This window comes from Eumetopias jubatus, unplaced genomic scaffold (assembly GCF_037043125.1).
Source record: "Eumetopias jubatus isolate StellerSeaLion01/CBP00866 unplaced genomic scaffold, mEumJub1_p1.0 scaffold_10, whole genome shotgun sequence".
NCBI classification, from domain to species: Eukaryota; Metazoa; Chordata; class Mammalia; order Carnivora; family Otariidae; genus Eumetopias; species Eumetopias jubatus.
This window is the reverse complement of record NW_028274816.1, coordinates 29,907,527-29,926,650: the sequence shown is the minus strand read 5'-3', so window position 1 is coordinate 29,926,650 and position 19,124 is coordinate 29,907,527.

The window sequence follows — 19,124 nt, the reverse complement described above, 5'->3', positions numbered from 1 at the left end:
AACCAAAGGTTGTATGCTTCTCGTGATACATCCAGCTCTATTTAAAGGGAATTCGAGATAATTTTCATCTGTTTAGTCTCTGTAGAGTATTTTAAAATATTTTAAAATTCATGGGAATAATCACTCAGAAGAATTACATCTTTGCCAATGAAAAACACATTGAGAGGTTTTAGAGCCTCTGCAAATTGCCACTCAAGCTTATTATTTATGAACTCTTTGCTCTTTAAAAAATTGAGTACAAAGCAATTAACTATAATTTCACACCTTCGGGAAGACTAAGAACACAGTCTGATATTATTGTAAATACCCAGGGGTATTCTCCCACTTAAATTTATAGTCCCGTTGTGTGGAAATTTTCCTCTTTTTCCAAAGAAAGTTAGAAAGTGAATCTTTTAGTTTGTTCACTGAAAATAGTAGGTAATGCATACTAATCTGTTGCTAAGAAAGTAAGTTTAACAGACCCCATTGTAAAGATAATTGCAAGGCCAATATTTAAGAACACAATACACACAGGCAGACCATGTTAACTGAGGCAGCGTGCTCCCTGGTTTGTTCACTGAGTACGGTGACCAGAAGTTTGCAAATGCATGCCTTGATAACACCGTGTGTTCAGGTTAAGGGCATGGCACTTACTGTGGGTCAGGTCCTTAATCCCCCCACCATGGCTGTGCTACACTCCTATTACTACAAACCACCCGTGCACTTGAACTGGGGGGGATCAGGGTCACACAGGTGGGCAGGCATGGGTTGGAACGCAGGTAGCCTGACCAGAACGTGACCACTCCCTCGCTCTGCCCAAATAGGAGTACCCAGCAGGTGCCAGGAAAGCCACACGACATCCTCGGCATCACACCAAAATACCACAACTCAACACGGCTTCTACTGAAAGAAAGTAATGGGATATTCCTTTTTGAGAACAATAAAAATAACAAAACAACTCACTTGGTTTTCATACTTTAGAGCTACTCAAAGAAGGAATTAGAATTCAACAGCTATCCCTCGTGCTTTAGACCCATACATTTCCCTCTCGTTCTTCCTATTCCTGCTGCCTGGGTTAGGCCCCCGCCGCCACTGCCTCCTCGGCTTCATCCTTCCAACCTCAATCTCCTGCTCCATTCAGTTTTTCAGAGTGGTTCTGCTCATGACCAGTCTACTGCTCAAGGAAATTCTAAATGGCTGCTCCTGACCATAGGTAAATTACATACAGCCCAGATTTTCTGGGTCTGGCTCCCAACTGAGCTCTCAATACTCCCCTTCCTTCTCCCATCAAGAAGTAACCACCAGGGAGGATTGAGCAAGGTGGCGGAGGAGTGGGAGACCTGGATTTCGTCTGGTCTCAGGAATTCAGCTGGGTAGGGATCAAACCATTCTGAACACCTACAACTCAACAGGAGATCGAAGAAGAGGGTAGCAACAACGCTCTGAACAGAAAAGCGACCACTTTCTGGAAGGTAGGACGTGTAGAGAAGTGAATCCGAGGCGATATCCGGGAGGATAGATGGCGGGGGAGGGGGCCTCCATCAGCCGCTTCCGGCAAGTGATAGAGCCGCGGAGCACAAAATCGGAAATTTTAGAAGTCGGCTCCGCTGAGGGACGTCGCTCCAGTGGCTAAGGTTGTGGCGGGGGGTAGAACCCTCGCAGGACAGTGTGGTCTCAGGACCCTCGGGGTCTCAGAAAGACCAGGGGTGCCTGAGTGCGGCAGAGCTCCCAGGTATTGGAGCGGGGAAGCTGGCTGCAGAGACGGAGCCGAGGCGCAGGCTCTCAGCTCGGGGTTGCCATAAACTGTGATCCGCGGCCCAGTCGGGCCACTGCTCTTCCAGCAGGGACCCAACAAGCAGCAGATCCGGGGAGACTCCCCTTCCTCCCCCAGGAGGAGCAGCACGGGAGCGCACCGCAGGGATCTGCTGGGTTTGGAGACTCCACACGGCGTCGGGTGGCAGAGATAGAAACGCTCGGTCACAGGCCGGGTGAGCACGGAGTGTGGCCGGAGACCGGGAAGATGGGAGTGACTGACTGCTTTTCTCTGGGGGCGCACTGAGGAGCGGGGCCCCAAGTTTCCTGCTCCTCTGGGGCAGATTGGGAGACTGCCATTTTCACTGTCGTCCTCCAAAGCTGTACCAAGAACTTGCAGGGAACAAAACGTCCCGAGAGCAAACCCGAGCAGATTCCTTAGCCTGGACGGCAAGGGCGGGGCAATTCCGCCTCCGGCAAAGACATGGGGGAACCACGGCAACAGGCCCCTCCCCCAGAAGGTCAGCACAAACAGACAGCCAAGACCAAGTTTACCCATCAATGAGAACGGCAGAACTCCAGCACTAAGGGAATACTGCACATAGAATTCATGGCTTTTTAACCATGATTCATTGGTCTTTGAAAGTTAATTTTTTTTTAACTGTCTTTTTTTTTTAAATTTTTCTTTTTCCTTTTTCAACCATCTTATCAATCCCTTTTTAAAAAAATTTTTTTTATTTTTCATTTTTAGAGCCATATTCTATCCCTTCATAGTAGTTACGCTTATTTTTGGCATATATATATATATATATATATATATATATATAAGTTGTTCTCACTTTAAAATTGTGAGATACAGTTTCTTCTAACATATCAAAATATACCCTAAATCTCTAGTGTATGGCTTTGTTCTAGTCTCCTGCCTGATCACATTCTCTCCCCTTTTTTTTTCTTTCTTTTTTTTAATCCTCTTTCTTTTTTCAAACACCTTCTTATCAATTGCTTTAAAATTTTTTATAATTTCATCTTTACAGTCATATTCCATCCCTTCATTGTATCAACCCTTATTTTGTACATATTTAAGTCTGTCTTTCTTTAAAATTTTAGGAGGCACTTTCTTCCAACAGACCAAAATACACCCAAAATCTAATTTGTGGCACTGATCTATGCACCAGCCTGATCATATTTGATCATAGTCTGTTTTTTTTTTTGTTTTGTTCTGTTTTTGTTTTTATCTTTTTCTTTTCTTTTTTTTTTTCCCTCTTTCTTTTTTCTTTCTTTCTCTTTCTTTTCCCCTGGTTTCACGTCCTTTCTGATTTGTGTAGAGTATATTTTCTGGGGACGTTGTTAACCTGTTAGCATTTTGTTCTCTCATTCATCTATTCTCCTCTGGACAAAATGACAAGGCGAAAAAAATCACCTCAACAAAAAGAACAAGAGGTAGTACCTTCGGCCAGGGATGTACTCAATACAGACATTAGTACAATGTCAGACCTCGAGTTCAGAATCATGATTTTAAAGATACTAGCTGGGCTTGAAAAAAGCATGGAAGTTATTAGAGAAGCCCTTTCTGGAGAAATAAAAGAACTAAAATCTAACCAAGTCGAAATCAAAAAGGCTATTAATGAGGTGCAATCAAAAATGGGGGCACTAACTGCTAGGATAAATGAGGCAGAAGAGAGAATCAGCGATATAGAAGACCAAAGGATGGAAAATAAAGAAGCTGAGAAAAAGAGAGAGAAACAACTACTGGATCACGAGGGCAGAATTCAAGAGATAAGCGATACGATAAGACGAAACATTAGAATAATTAGGATCCCAGAAGAAGAAGAAAGAGAGAGAGGGGCAGAAGGTATATTGGAACAAATTATAGCGGAGAACTTCCCTAATGTGGGGAAGGAAACAGGCATCAAAATCCCAGGAGGCACAGAGAACCCCTCTCAAAATCAATAAAAAATAGAACCCCTCTCAAAAAATCAACATCTAATAGTAAAATTTACGAGTCTCAGAGACAAAGAGAAAATCTTGAAAGCAGCTCGGGACAAGAGATTGGTAATCTACAATGGTAGAAACATTAGACTGGCAACAGACCTATCGACAGAGACCTGGCATGCCAGAAAGGACTGGCATGATATATTCAGAGCACTAAACAAGGAAAATATGCAGCCAAGAATACTATATCCAGCTAGGCTGTCATTGAAAATAGAAAGAGATAAAAAGCTTCCAGGACAAACAAAAACTAAAGGAATTTGCAAACACGAAACCAGCCCTATTAGAAATATTGAAAGGGGTCCTCTAAGCAAAGAGAGCCTAAAAGCAACATAGACCAGAAAGGAACACAAACAATATACAGTAACAGTCACCTTACAGGCAATACAATGGCACTACATTCATATCTTTCAATAGTTACCCTGAATGTAAATGGGCTCAATGCCCCAATTAAAAGACACAGGCTATCAGATTGGATTAAAAAACAAGACCCATCGATATGCTGTCTGCAATAGACTCATTTTAGACACAAAGACACCCCCGGATTGAGAGTGAGGGGGTGGAAAACCATTTACCATGCTAATGGACACCAAAATAAAGCTGGGGTGGCAATCCTTATATCAGACAAATTAGATTTTAAAACAAAGACTGTAATAAGAGATGAGGAAGGACATTATATACTACTCAACGGGTCTATCCAACAAGAAAATCTAACAATTGTAAATATCTATGCCCCTAACATGGGAGCAGCCAATTATATAAGGCAATTAATTAAAAAAAAGCAAAGAAACACATTGACAACAATACAATAATAGTGGGGGACTTTAACACTCCCCTCACTGAAATGGACAGATCATCTAAGCAAAAGATCAACAAGGAAATAAAGACTTTAAATGACACACTGGACCAAATGCACTTTACAGATATATTCAGAACATTCCATCCCAAAGCAACGGAATACACATTCTTCTCTAGTGCCCATGGAACATTCTCCAGAATAGATCACATCCTAGGTCACAAATCAGGTCTCAACCGGTACCAAAAGATTGGGATCATTCCCTGCATATTTTCAGACCACAATGCTTTGAAACTAGAACTCAATCACAAGAGGAAAGTCAGAAAGAACTCAAATACTTGGAGGCTAAAGAGCATCCTACTAAAGAATGAATGGGTCAACCAGGAAATTAAAGAAGAATTTAAAAAATTCATGGAAACCAATGAAAATGAAAACACAACTATTCAAAATCTTTGGGAGGCAGCAAAGGCCATCCTAAGAGGAAAGTATATAGCAATACAAGCCTTTCTCAAGAAATAAGAAAGGTCTCAAATACACAACCTAACCCTACACCTAAAGGAACTAGAGAAAGAACAGCAAATAAAGCCTAAACCCAGCAGGAGAAGAGAAATAATAAAAATCAGAGCAGAAATCAATGAACTAGAAACCAAAAGAACAGTAGAACAGATCAAAGAAACTAGGAGGTGGTTCTTTGAAAGAATTAACAAGATTGATAAACCCCTGGCCAGACTTATCAAAAAGAAAAGAGAAATGACCCAAATCAACAAAATCATGAATGAAAGAGGAGAGATCACAACCAACAGCAAAGAAATACAATTATAAGGACATATTATGAGCAACTCTATGCCAGGAAATTGGATAACCTGGAAGAAATGGATGCATTCCTAGAGATGTATCAACTACCAAAACTGAACCAGGAAGAAATAGAAAACCTGAACAGACCTTAAACCACTAAGGAAATTGAAGCAGTCATCAAAAATCTCTCAACAAACAAAAGCCCAGGGCCAGATGGCTTCCCAGGGGAATTCTACCAAACATATAAAGAAGAATTAATACCTATTATCCTGAAACTGTTCCAAAAAATAGAAATGGAAGGAAAACTTCCAAACTCATTTTATGAGGCCACCATTACCTTGATCCCAAAACCAGACAAAGACCCCATCAAAAAGGAGAATTACAGACCAATATCCTTGATGAACATGGATGCAAAAATTCTCACCAAAATACTAGCCAATAGGATCCAACAGTACATTAAAAGGATTATTCACCACGATCAAGTGGGATTTATCCCTGGGCTGCAAGGTTGGTTCAACATACACAAATCAATCAACGTGATACAATACATTAACAAAAGAAAGAACAAGAATCATATGATCCTCTCAATAGATGCAGAAAAAGCATTTGACAAAGTACAGCATCCTTTCTTGATCAAAACCCTTCAGAGTATAGGGATAGAGGGTACATACCTCAATATCATAAAAGCCATCTACGAAAAACCTACAGCGAATATCATTCTCAATGGGGAAAAGCTGAGAGCTTTCCCCCTAAGGTCAGGAACATGGCAGGGATGTCCACTATCACCACTGCTATTCAACATAGTATTAGAAGTCCTAGCCACAGCAATCAGACAACAAAAAGAAATCAAAGGCATCCAAATCGGCAAAGAGGAAGTCAAACTCTCATTCTCTGCATATGATATGATACTGTATGTGGAAAACCCAAAAGACTCCACCCCAAAACTGCTAGAACTCATACAGGAATTCAGTCAAGTGGCAGGATATAAAGTCAATGCACAGAAATCAGTGGCATTCCTATACACCAACAACAAGACAGAAGAGAGAGAAATTAAGGAGTCGATCCCATTTACAATTGCACCCAAAACCATAAGATACCTAGGAATAAATCTAACCAAAGAGGCAAACAATCTGTACCCAGAAAACTATAAAATACTCATGAAAGAAATTGAGGAAGGCACAAAGAAATGGAAAAACGTTCCATGCTCATGGATTGGAAGAACAAACATTGTGAAGATGTCAATGCTACCTAGAGCAATCTATATATTCAATGCAATCCCCATCAAAATACCATCCACTTTTTTCAAAGAAATAGAACAAATAATCCTAAAATTTGTATGGAACCAGAAACGACCCCAAATAGCCAGAGGAATGTTGAAAAAGAAAAGCAAAGCTGGCAGAATCACAATTCCAGACTTCCAACTCTATTACAAAGCTGTCATCATCAAGACAGTATGGTACTGGCACAAAAACAGACACATAGATCAATGGAACAGAATAGAGAGCCCAGAAATGGACCCTCAACTCTATGGTCAACTTATCTTTGACAAAGCAGGAAAGAACGTCCAATGGAAAAAAGACAGTCTCTTCAACAAATGGTGTTGGGAAAATTGGACAGCCACGTGAAGAATGAAACTGGACCATTTCCTTACACCACACACAAAAATAGACTCCAAATGGTTGAAAGACCTAAACGTGAGACAGGAGTCCATCAAAATCCTAAAGGAGAACACAGGTAGCAACCTCTTCGACTTCAGTCGCAGAGGTCGAACTTCTTCCTAGAAACATCGCCAAAGGCAAGGGAAGCAAGGGCAAAAATGAACTATTGGGATTTCATCAAGATAAAAAGCTTTTGCAAAGCAAAAGAAACAGTCAACAAAACCAAAAGACAACCAACAGAATGGGAGAAGATATTTGCAAATGACATATCAGATAAAGGGCTAGTATCCAAAATCTATAAAGAACTTATCAAACTCAACACCCAAAGAATAATCCAATCAAGAAATGGGCAGAAGACATGAACAGACATTTTTCCAAAGACGACATCCAAATGGCCAACAGACACATGAAAAAGTGCTCAACATCACTCAGCATCGGGGAAATCCAAATCAAAACCTCAATGAGATACCACCTCACACCAGTCAGAATGGCTAAAATTAACAAGTCAGGAAATGACAGATGTTGGTGGGGATGTGGAGAAAGGGGAACCCGCCTACACTATTGGTGGGAATGCAAGCTGGTGCAGCCACTCTGGGAAACAGTATGGAGGTTCCTCAAACAGTTGAAAATACAGCTACCCTATGATCCAGCAATTGCACTACTGGGTATTTACCACAAAGATACAAATGTAGGGACCTGAGGGGGTACGTGTACCCCAGTGTTTATAGCAGCAATGTCCACAATAGCCAAACTGTGGAAAGAGCTAAGATGTCCATCGACAGATGAATTGATGAAGAAGATGTGGTATATACACACAATGGAATATTATGCAGCCGTCAAAAGGAATGAGATCTTGCCATTTGCAACGACGTGGATGGAACTGGAGGGTGTTATCCTGAGTGAAATAAGTCAATCAGAGAAAAACATGTATCATATGACCTCACTGATATGAGGAATTCTTAATCTCAGGAAACAAACTGAGGGTTGCTGGAGTGGTGGGGGGTGGGAGGGATGGGGTGGCTGGGTGATAGACATTGGGGAGGGTATGTGCTATGGTGAGCGCTGTGAATTGTGCAAGACTGTTGAATCACAGATCTGTACTTCTGAAACAAATAATGCAATACATGTTAAGGGGAAAAAAAGAAGATAGCAGGAGGGGAAGAATGAAGAGGGGTAAATCAGAGGGGGAGACGAACCATGAGAGACAATGGACTCTGAAAAACAAACTGAGGGTTCTAGAGGGGAGGGGTGGGGGGATGGGTTAGCCTGGTGATGGGTATTAAGGAGGGCACGTTCTGCGTAGAGCACTGGGTGTTATGCACAAACAATGAATCATGGAACACTACATCAAAAACTAGTGTTGTAATGTATGGTGATTAACATAACAATTAAAAATTATTAAAAAAACCAAACAAACAAACTTCTGCTCTGGGACAGATGACGTCCAGACAATGAGAAGAACAACGACAGACTAGAAGAAAATACTGACCAAAGACACAGCTGATGAAGGACTGTTAGCCAAAATAGGCAAAGAACTCTTAAAACTCAACGTGATTAAAAAATGGGCCAAAGACCTTAACAGACACCTCACCGAAGAAGCTACACAGATGGAAAAAAGCATATGGAAAAATGCTCCCTTATTTTTTCACCAGGAAAATGCAAATGAAAACAACGAGATACAACTGCACCCCTGTTAGGATGGCCACAGTCCCGACCATGGACAACAGCAATCGCGCGCAAGGGAGTGGAGCACCACGAGTGTCCGCTGTCGCGGGGGCGGGCCACGGGAGGGACGACAGGGCAGCCACTTGGGAAGACGGTTTGGCAGCAGCTTAGGAAACTAAATCTCCTCTTCCAGCAATTGCCCTCCTTGGAATTTGCCCCAAAGGAGTTGAAAGTGTACGTCCACACAAAACCTGCACATGGACGCGGTAACAGCCTAATCCAGAACTGCCGAATCTTGTAGGAAACCACGACAACCTTCAGTAGGTGTGGTCCGTCCAGACCATGGCATATTATGCAGCACTATAAACACAAGAGCTATCAAGCCATGAGGAGACACAGAGGAATCCTAAATACATATTTCTAAGTGAAAGAGGCCCATCTGAAAACGCTACATACTCTAGGACTCTACCTATAAGGCATGCTGGAAAAGGTCAAAGTATGGAGACAGTAAGAGGATCAGTGGTTGCTAGGGGTCAGGTGGGGATGAGTAAGTGGGGCACAGAGGATTTTCAGGGGAGTGAAAATACTCTGTATAATGTCATAATGAGGGATATAGGTCATTCTACACTTGTCCGAATCCACAGAATGGCCAACACCAGGAGTGAACGCTAATGTCATCTTCCTACTTTGAGTAATTGTGATGTGTCAATATGGGTTCGTCAATTAGAACACATGTACCATTCTAGGGGGATGTCGACAATGGGGGAAGCCATGCATGTGTGGGGTAGGGAGTCCCTGGGAAATCTCTATACCTTCCCCTCAATTTTGCTAGGAAACTTAACATTCTTTAAAATAATTTCTTTTAAAGCCTTAAAGGACTGATCAAGACTTACGTAGGATAATACCTCAAGACCCCATTTCACCGTGATCCTATACAAATGTCAAGTTCTTAAATCAGGTATCCTCATAACAAGGAGCTTTAAACACAATAAAATAAAGATAATTTTTTAAAAAATTAAGGTCCCTGATTATGTTACTATGTTTATCTAGGAACTTTGCATTTAAGGATCAACACTTTCATGAACCATATTTTTTTTCCTAATTTGCTTCGGGAGAATAAAATAAAAATCATATGGGATAAACAAAAACAGAATCCTGGCCTTTTATATGGGATGGAGCAGCTGCTGAAAATTCAATCTTAGCCTGCAGCCAACAGCATTTTTTGAATCTCAGGGACTAACTGGAGGAGTAAACAAGTAAACACTGCATTCAATGACTGCAAATTAATATTTTTAAAATCTTCAAACACAATCTGATTTCTACATAGAAGCTTACATATTTAGATCTAAAAATTTTTTAAATAGCCCATAGTATAAAAAGTTAGTGAATACTCCATTCGTTCATTTAAGTATTTTAAACCTTTAATCAGAATCATTTATATATATCGGACAATATTCTAAGTGTTGGAAATTGCATTACTTATTTATTGATGCTTAACAAAATAACCCCAGGGGCTTATTCTGGGTGGCTCAGTCGTTAAGTGTCTGCCTTTGGCTCAAGTCATGATCCCAGGGTCCTGGGATCGAGTCCCGGGTTGCCATCCCACCTGCTCCCTGCTCAGCGGGGAGTCTGTGTCTCCCTCTGTCTCCCCCACCCACCCTGCTCCTGTTATCTCTCTCTCAAATAAAGTAAAATAAAAGAAAGATGCTATCATTTTGGGAATTTTTCTGTTTGCCTTACTTTACAGAAACCTTTTCCCCCGGTGCGTTCGATTCTATTGTGGCCATTCTGACGTCTTGCTGGTATTTTGTACAGGATGTAATAAACACTGGATCATCTTAAAGTAGAATATTATGCCTTAGAATTGTTGAAACTGGAAATCTAGAATGTGTGTTTGTTTTACTCTCTCTGAGGAAGATGGATGAGAATACTTCACTATCCCTAAATAAGCTCTTGAATGTGGACTTAAAATCACCAAGGTTTTTGATGAATTAAGAAACTTGCTGGTATTTATTTCTTTGCAATATTTCTAACAAAAATAAACTATCATCTGCTCCAATGATCCCAACAATGCTTACACAAGCCCTACAGATTTGAAGATAGGCTTAAGTTTTTAAAAACCTAATGCTCTAAAATTACAAACCAATTTGAAAGTGGGAGATATTGAGCCAGAGAAGAAACAACAAAACCAAGCCACCAACTTTTATAATTAGTATTTCATCAAAGCTCATAACCACACTTTTTGACAGATCAGTATTATACTTATTTTACAGACGAATAAATCTAGACATAGCATTTTGCAAGTTTGATTAGTGTCCTATTTCCAATTAGGCAATGTGCCAGATTTCAAACTATAAAACTTACTGTGCCTTGTTCAGTTCTTTTTCTAAGATAATTAATTTAGAGGGTCCATCTGTAGTGGTTTCAACAGCGTGCCCCCAAATTCATGTCTACTCATAGTATCTCAATGTGACTTTATTTAGACATAGGGTCTTTGCCGAACTAATTAGTTAAGAATTGAAGTAAGATCATACTGGATTAGGATGGATTCTAAATCCGGGGAGACTGTCCTCAGAAGAGGCATAAAAGGATGCACAGAAGCTGAGGGAAGAAGGCAACAGGAAGGCGGAGGAGACAGAGACTGGAGGGAGGTGTCCACAAACCGAGACACATCAAGGATTTGCTACAATCACTGGAAGGAAGGAGGGAAGCATGGGGACAGTTTTTCCCTCAGAGCCCCCGGAAAACCTAACCCTGCCAACACCTCGATTTCAGACGTGTAGCCTCCAGAACTGTGAACGAACACATTTCTGATGCTCTGAGCCACCCAGTCTGGGGTACTTTGTTACAGAGCCCTAGGAAGCTAGTGCACCATCACTTATAGAATTTTTATTTTCCAATGAAAACCATTTTTCTTCATGAAGCCAAATGGCCCTTGAATCTAGTGTCTCTTGATCTATGTCATGTAAATTGTTCTGTGATGAATCTGGAATCTGTGAGATAGCAGAATCATTTACTGTGTTTAGATTAACTCACTATTTCCATTTGTAATTGCAAACAAAATAGCTAAGGTTATGGCTGGTTTTATTTGCAGTATAGAGTCTCTAAATTTCTCTCTTGACCTCAGTTTATCTTCTTAATATTTGTATTCAAATGCTCTTCCTTTTTCAAAATAACTGAATTGCAAACTCATGGAGGGCAAAGTCATGTTTGTACACATTTGGCGGGTTACCTGTTGGACTGAACAACTCGAATATCATTCGCTGCCTTTCTATCAAACCACACCCCTGCAGGGAGTTACACTGGTCCACCGATCTCTAGCCTTCTGAACCCTACAGACCACCATGAACAGAAACTTTCCCAAGGCTGAGAAAGAGAACAGTGCCGTATTTGAAGTTCTTCAGTATCTTGAAGGCAGAACAACTGCCTATCGGACCACAAGACCCCATGTTATGTGTCCTTTCTCAGATGGAGTCTGTCCTTTGTCTTGTCAACCATGGAGCTATTAGACTCCATCAGATGGATGATCCTGGCCACTTTCTCATCTTTCTACCTGGCCTCTCCAACCGTGCCCATCCCTTCCAATTAAATTCGTATCAAGAGGACCTTTTCCTAAAACCCGTGTTCGCAAGTATCTAGGACATCATTCTCCAGAGAAACAATAGTTAAGACCAGATGACAGCCCCAGATTTAATATTTAGGATCTGTTCATTCATACAGCACTTAAACACACTACCATTTCTTTCTCGGCTGTCTATGGTGCTTGGGGTTGAGAGACGAAACACATCCGTGGACCAAAGCCAGAGCACCCGAGGGGGTGGGTGGAGACAGGACCCCCCGCGGCAGAGAGCGTCTGCAGGAAGCCCACCCACTGCACCCAAAATCCACCGCAACTTGTGGGGAGTGGGGGAGAGGCAAACATCAGCTCCTTCGGCAACTGTCCCCAAACACCCAGGACTGGATTCATAACTGATCTTTTTCCTCATTTTTGCCCTCACTTCCAACTTAGGATCCACAGGACAGAGCCTTCACCACTGCACCAGGAGAAAGCACCCCACCCCTCCAACACACAGGATGCTCCCCCGTGATCAGCCCCAACCACAGCCTCCTGTCTGGGCTATTGGACACCTTGGGGCGTTTGTACCTGAAGCTTTTCTTCTCTCCTGTCTGCCTTGGAGTCTCTGCCAAAGGCAGATGATGGTGGCTGACTCCCTCGCTGGAGTTTGTGAAGAAGTCACTTCTCCTGTTCCCAGCCGGTGGCCTACGCTTAGTCCCACAGGGCAGCGAGAAGCAATGTTCCTGCTGGACCGGCCCCCGAGACTTCAGTGTGACTGTTCCATCAGCAGAAATACAAACTCTACTGCTCCTGGTTTCAGGGGCTGATTCTATACAATGATGAGTCCTGTCTCACAACACGTACCCTGTACTCATAATCCAACATTATAAATGCCCGTACGGGGCAACCTGATTCCTATGATGTATTATGTCATACATGTGATTCGTTTTATTAGATTATCTCTTAATTCTTGCTTGTATTTTTATTTCTACTCATCTCTATGGATTCCAACCTATCAGAAATGCCAATACGCTATGAATGGAAATTATGTAAGGATTAAATGTTTCTTTTCAGTTTGTGCCATGTTCACATGGAAAACTCAGGAATTATTTCCTGATCATGCTGTTGTCTTTGCCATACAAATCAGGGCTTAAAAAAAAAAAGTGCATGCTAATATTTTAAGAGGAGATGTAATCACACAGAAAAGCCAGTGAGGGGAAAGACGAAGCAGCACATTACTCAGGAGCCTGCTGCATCGCCCAGAGAAGCAGCCGGTTCCTCAGCCACATAGGACATTGCTGGCCCGCGTACAGCCAATCCCCACATCCGACCAGAGCATCAGGACAAAGACAGTGCGTGTCTCCAGCTCCTTCTCATCTCCCATCTCTCACTGGTCAAGACTCTCCCTACTAGGAGTTAACATTTGCAGCTCTTGTCATCGGAGCATTGCAGACATTGGCCGGTGACGCCATACGGCCCAGTCTGTCACACCATATGGCATCACATCGTTCTTGCCCAGGAGTGGGGCAAAGGGGGACCAGAGCCTCGGTGGGTCTATCCTGTCAGAGCTGCCTGCTGGGGCTTCTGTGTCCCCCACCCAGGGGTGACACCGGAGTCCTTCCAGATGTCAGCACTCACCATGGGGGGAAGGGAAGACAGCCCATGCTGCTAGCGGGGATGTCCCAGTGGCCGGGGTTTGGAGGTGGCATCAAAGGCAGCAACTCTCTCCGTAAACAAGGAGTCAAAAGCCCAAGACACAATGAGACCAAGAAACATGTGATCCTTCTACATTTAACATAGGAAGATTCTGACAACTGAAGTGTCAGCACAATAAACCATCCTGAAAAATATAAATAACTGCCAAACTGGAACTAGAGAGCTGTAGAAGCCCAGAATTGAGGCTACTGGAATATACAGCCACCTGTCCTCCCAACAGAGTGGACAGGTTAAAATCAAAATATTTAATAATGGCAACCCCCAAACCATTTGTCTTCAGCTGGTGCTGGGACAGAGAAGCAACAGTGAAAATTAAGTCAACCTACCCCCTCAGAGTAAGGACCGAAGTTAGGCTGGCTAGGACTAAGGCAAAATATAGAGAACATAAGACATTTCTAACGCCTGAAAGTCGTTATTTAGAGGGGAAAACAATCACTGTTGTCTTTGATGTAGAACTATATCCCTACACACAGGATAATGAAAGAGCATCGTTCAAGGAAAAGCCATGCTAAATGAGCTGCCACAATGTTTACCTGTTCAATTACATAACACAAATATCAATGTTTTCATTAATATGTGTGTGTTACAAGAACTTAGAGAATCTCAATCGGAAAATGATCACAAAGTGGGTCTACAGGTCAGTCTCAGTTATGAATGAGTCGGGTCCTGGAGCGCATGTGGTCTTGTAAGATCATCCTCATCAAACGTGGTCCTGAAGCATAGTAATAGGACAGCACAGCGGACACGTGTGGGAGGTGCAACCATTGGATAGCAGATTACCTTCCCTCTGATTTCCCTAATCCCCGCGGCATGTAGCACAGCAATGAGCTCGTCTGTATTCAGTGCAGTTTCAGATACAAGAAGGCCCTGCTGCCACCTCTGTCCCCCTCCCCGGCGTCCAGGGAGGCCCTTCCTTCAGGCTTCATGGTCGACCTTCCCAAAGGACATGGTGTACTTCACAGTAAACCACTGGCAGAGACGAGACCACTAGCCAGGCAAGCGCAGTCTGGTGCCTCTTTGCGGGTCTGAGCTGAGCTGGTGCCCATCCTGATTAATGACTGAGCGACTGGATTTGCAACAGGAGGTCCCAGAAATCACAAGGCCCTTGCAGGTAGAAGGTGTGGTTTAAAATGCTAAGTATGGGACTTATGGCCCTGTGTTGCTGGAAGGTATCTCTCAGGACTGGTTTCCTCACTCAAACAAGGGAATTCCCAGACTGCATTGGAATACAGAGCCAAGAGTTGTACCAAAACCCCCCAACAGGAGGAGCTTGAGCAAGGTAGCAGCTGAGTTCCCCTCTGCCTCACGCTAGGGTCAAAAGAGGAAGACATCGGGGGCGGGGTGGGGGGCAGCTCTAAGGGCCAGGGCTCGGGCCCCTCCTTCCTCACTGTTCTCCCCTGGTTCCCCTTGTCTGCAGGGCAGAGGTGGCCCGGAGTCAGCGGAGGGGACAGAATCCTAAGGCCTGGAACACATACCCCCTTGCCTGAAGGGCACAAGCCGTGTTGTGCTCCAGGGGGCGAGTACCAGCCCCAGAGCCAGCTCTTTACTTTTCAGCAATCGCGTGAGCTGGTCATGAAACACAGCCTTGATTAAAAATTCAATTACAGAAACTCACAACAATTTACATTAGAAACAAGGGCAACAGAGACTCAAAACTCAACCCTTCCAAATAACTCTATTTTACTATTTTCAATGCTCTTACAGTGGTTATTTACTCCCATTGTTCATGCATGCAAATATTCCATAATGATATGCTACCGCATGTTTTCCTCACAGTGAAGAAACTTCACGTGGGTGGCGTGAAATCAATCACAGGGGTGTATTTACACTACAGAAATTGGCAAACACTGCTATTCAGGCCTCCACTGATTGTCTTGTTGATGGTCTACACCTGCAGCTAGCCAACCAGCTCACACCTGTTTTGGTTCAGTCCTTAATCTAAGCATTTTTTATGTTTTAAAGCATAAAACGGAGAGAGAAAATGGGACCGCAACAGACTGTATGTGGATGCAAAACCCGAACTCTATACTAGCAGGCCCTTTATAAGAAATGTTCCCAAACTGATGGAAAATATTAATAATGCAAATGACCCTGAAAAGCGCCCTTCCTGGCTGTCAGCTGGATGACACCCTGGGCCCTACAGAAGCAGCCTCCTTCCTCGCCATGTGGCCCCTCTAGCTTCTAAGCCAGCAAGGGAGAAGATCCCATGGGTCAAATCCCTCCCATGCTTGGAGTCTCCTTGGCCAGGAAGCGCCCAGTCCCTTCTCAGGGCCCCCCTGAATAGGCCAGACCAAAGCCTGCTGAGGATAATCGCCCTTTCTTGAAGTCAGCTGTGTCATAAGGCATGCTCTGATTACAGAGTGATAGCCGGTCATAGTGCTAGGTACCCCCAATCAAGCGGATGAATTACACATGGACTTGGATCCCTGGGGTCATCCTAGGGTTCTTCCAGGGGGCAGCCTCGCCGTTTCTGCCCTATCTCTTGTATTTACATTATTGAGAAGTTAATGAGATCACGGACAATTAATGCACATATATAGGGTGTGTACACACACACCGGACTCTCTAATGCTTCTTTCGGCAGAAACAGCTACAGTGTTTGATTCGAGCTTCTTTTTAAATGAAAGCAGTACTTTAAGTATTGATGGTCAACAAGAACTTACTTCAGGGGCAGAACGAAAGCAGTGAGCAACAAACCAGCGGGATTTCTCACGAGGTCCACAGGAATACGTGGGACCCACATGCGTCCAGATGACATATAAAGAAAACATCTCCTCTGCCACGTCAAATACACAGATGTCACCTGCACCCTCTCTTTTTAGCAAGGATAATGCCCCTACCCTTTGTGGAAAACAAGACAACAGGCCCCAAATGGAATCGTGATGCTAAGTCCCATATCACGAAACTGAGACTTAATTACACTCCTGGCTCTTTCAGAAATCAGTCAATCCATCACCTGATCAGCACCAGTCCGGTCATCTGCCCCCTAGACCCCTGCTCTTCCCTAAAGCAAAATAACTTTGCAATAACCAACCAGCTTTTTGGCCTGGTAAAACTCCCTTGTCCCCACTCCTGTCTGCCCACAAACACCTTTCATGTTCTACACCTCCTCCTCGGAGCGCCTGCCTATCTACTGAATTGGATGCTGTCCAATGCAAACTCATTTTTGCACAAATAAACTCAAAATTTTTAATGTGCCTCAGTCTATCTTTCAACAGTTCTGGTGTCAGAGAAGGAACCAAAGGCGGCCCCTGACAGCCCCGAGGAACAAGAGCACCCAAGCAAAGTACCTGATGGGTCCCTCGGGCTTGCTGCTCTATGATCTCTGGAGGTGATGGGCGTGTCCCTCTCAGATCCAGCGTCCTGGACTTTGCGTTAGGAGCCTGCAGACTATTTGAGCTCTTCTTTTTCCAGAGGGGTCTGGAAGGAACCGCACAGGGATTGAGCCGGGTCTGACATAAAAAGCGAACTGGGTCTGACTTAAGCAGGAGTGGAGCCAGCGTGAGGCCTCAGGTGAATAAGATTTTAAGGCTGAAAACAAGCAGGTTAAAAGTATCAACGATGATCTTGAGTTATAGTGACCACGGTGGAGCCACAGGTGAGCTTATCCATTTATGAGGCGCTGTAGAGAAAAAAGGGTCTCGGCCATGCACTCACCATAAAGGGAAGAGGGAAAATTATTTTTCCTCCTTTACAGTTCTTCGTGACAACATTGAGAACCCAGACACCCCCACTCATTCCAGAGCCTGCAGAAGGGATCCCAGGAAGACTGGCCAAAGCTGGTATCAAAAGTCCCTGAAAAAACAAGTTAAATCAACAGATCCCTGAAGTAGTAATTAGTAAAAGCTTATCGTGCACCCACCAAAAAGACAGTTGCAAATCAGCGCTGGTTAGATAATCTTCCTGATAGACCCCTGCCAGCTCCTAAAGCAAAGTGACCTTGCAATAACCAACTAGCTTGGTTACCTATTGTAACTTCCTCGTTCCTGCTCCCCTCTGCCTGCAAGTCTTTCACTTTATACAGCTCCTCGGGGCAACTTTCTATCTGGTACATTGGATGCTGCCCCATTCAGGAATCACTGAACAAAGCCAATAAGATCTTCAAATTTTATTCAGTTAAATTCTGTTTTTTTAAAAAGATGAGGAAAAAAAAAAAGCCAGACGAACCTGGGCAGACTGGGAAAGTGCACATGTGCTGTGGTGTGCAGAACAGGAAGAGTTCTAGACTCCACGCAGGAAGACCTGAGACTGAAATCGAGCCTCATCCTGGTTGGTAAGCGACCATCAGTTTCCCTTCCCGACAAAAACCTATGGTGTTGATTAGGATCGCAGTAGGACTGCTTGGATGGTGACCGATTGAGAATATGAAAATTCTCTAATGATGATGGCGGCTAACTGCAACAGAGTGCCCATTCATTCTAGGCCAAGTCGTGTCTTAGGCGCTTTCTTGACATTATCCATCTCCTTAGCCCTCACAACAACCCTGTGCTTTACAGGGGAGGAGACTGGGGCTTAGAGAATCTAAGTAACTAGGTGAAGTCACAGAGCTGGTGTGCGGCGGAGCTGGGCTGCTTAGGGAGGTAGGTACCCCAGGAGCCCGTAGGTCAGTCACCAGGCCAGGGCAGAGAGAGGAATTACCATGCCGCCCCCACCAACACACGCACAGTCTATGAGGTCACCTGGCCACTCCCTCTCCCTCCCCTCTCTGGGAACCCCTCAAGTCCCTCTGGCTCCTCTGCCCACTTGCCACAGTTAGCTCCTTTCTAGCTCAGTTCTCTGAGGTGCTCTTCAGCCTTTGGCAATGCTGAGTGCCACCCCCCCCAACCCCAGGGGCCATTCACATGTGAACCTGAAAGACAAAGCAAAGTTCTGAGAACAAATTGCAGGAAATGAACACAGAGCCCTGCAAGCAGAGGAGGTGGGGGCAGGGGAAGAGGGAGGTCCGCTGATCTAGGAGAACAAATGGCAAATCAAAAGCCAAAGGACACAGATTTGTTGTGGACCAGGAAAGGCCACCATGTGTGAGAGCTGTCATCTCCTTATGGAGGCTGCTGTAGGCCAGGCAGGCTTCGTTTCCCTTTGTCATTCCTGAAATCCTGGCCAAGGAGAGGGTCAGAACATCTCCCAGCCAGCAGTGGTGATTGGCTGGAGATGAAAGACCTCACGGGAGAGCCTGAGATGTACTTCTCATTTCCGAGGGACTAAATACCAACAAAGA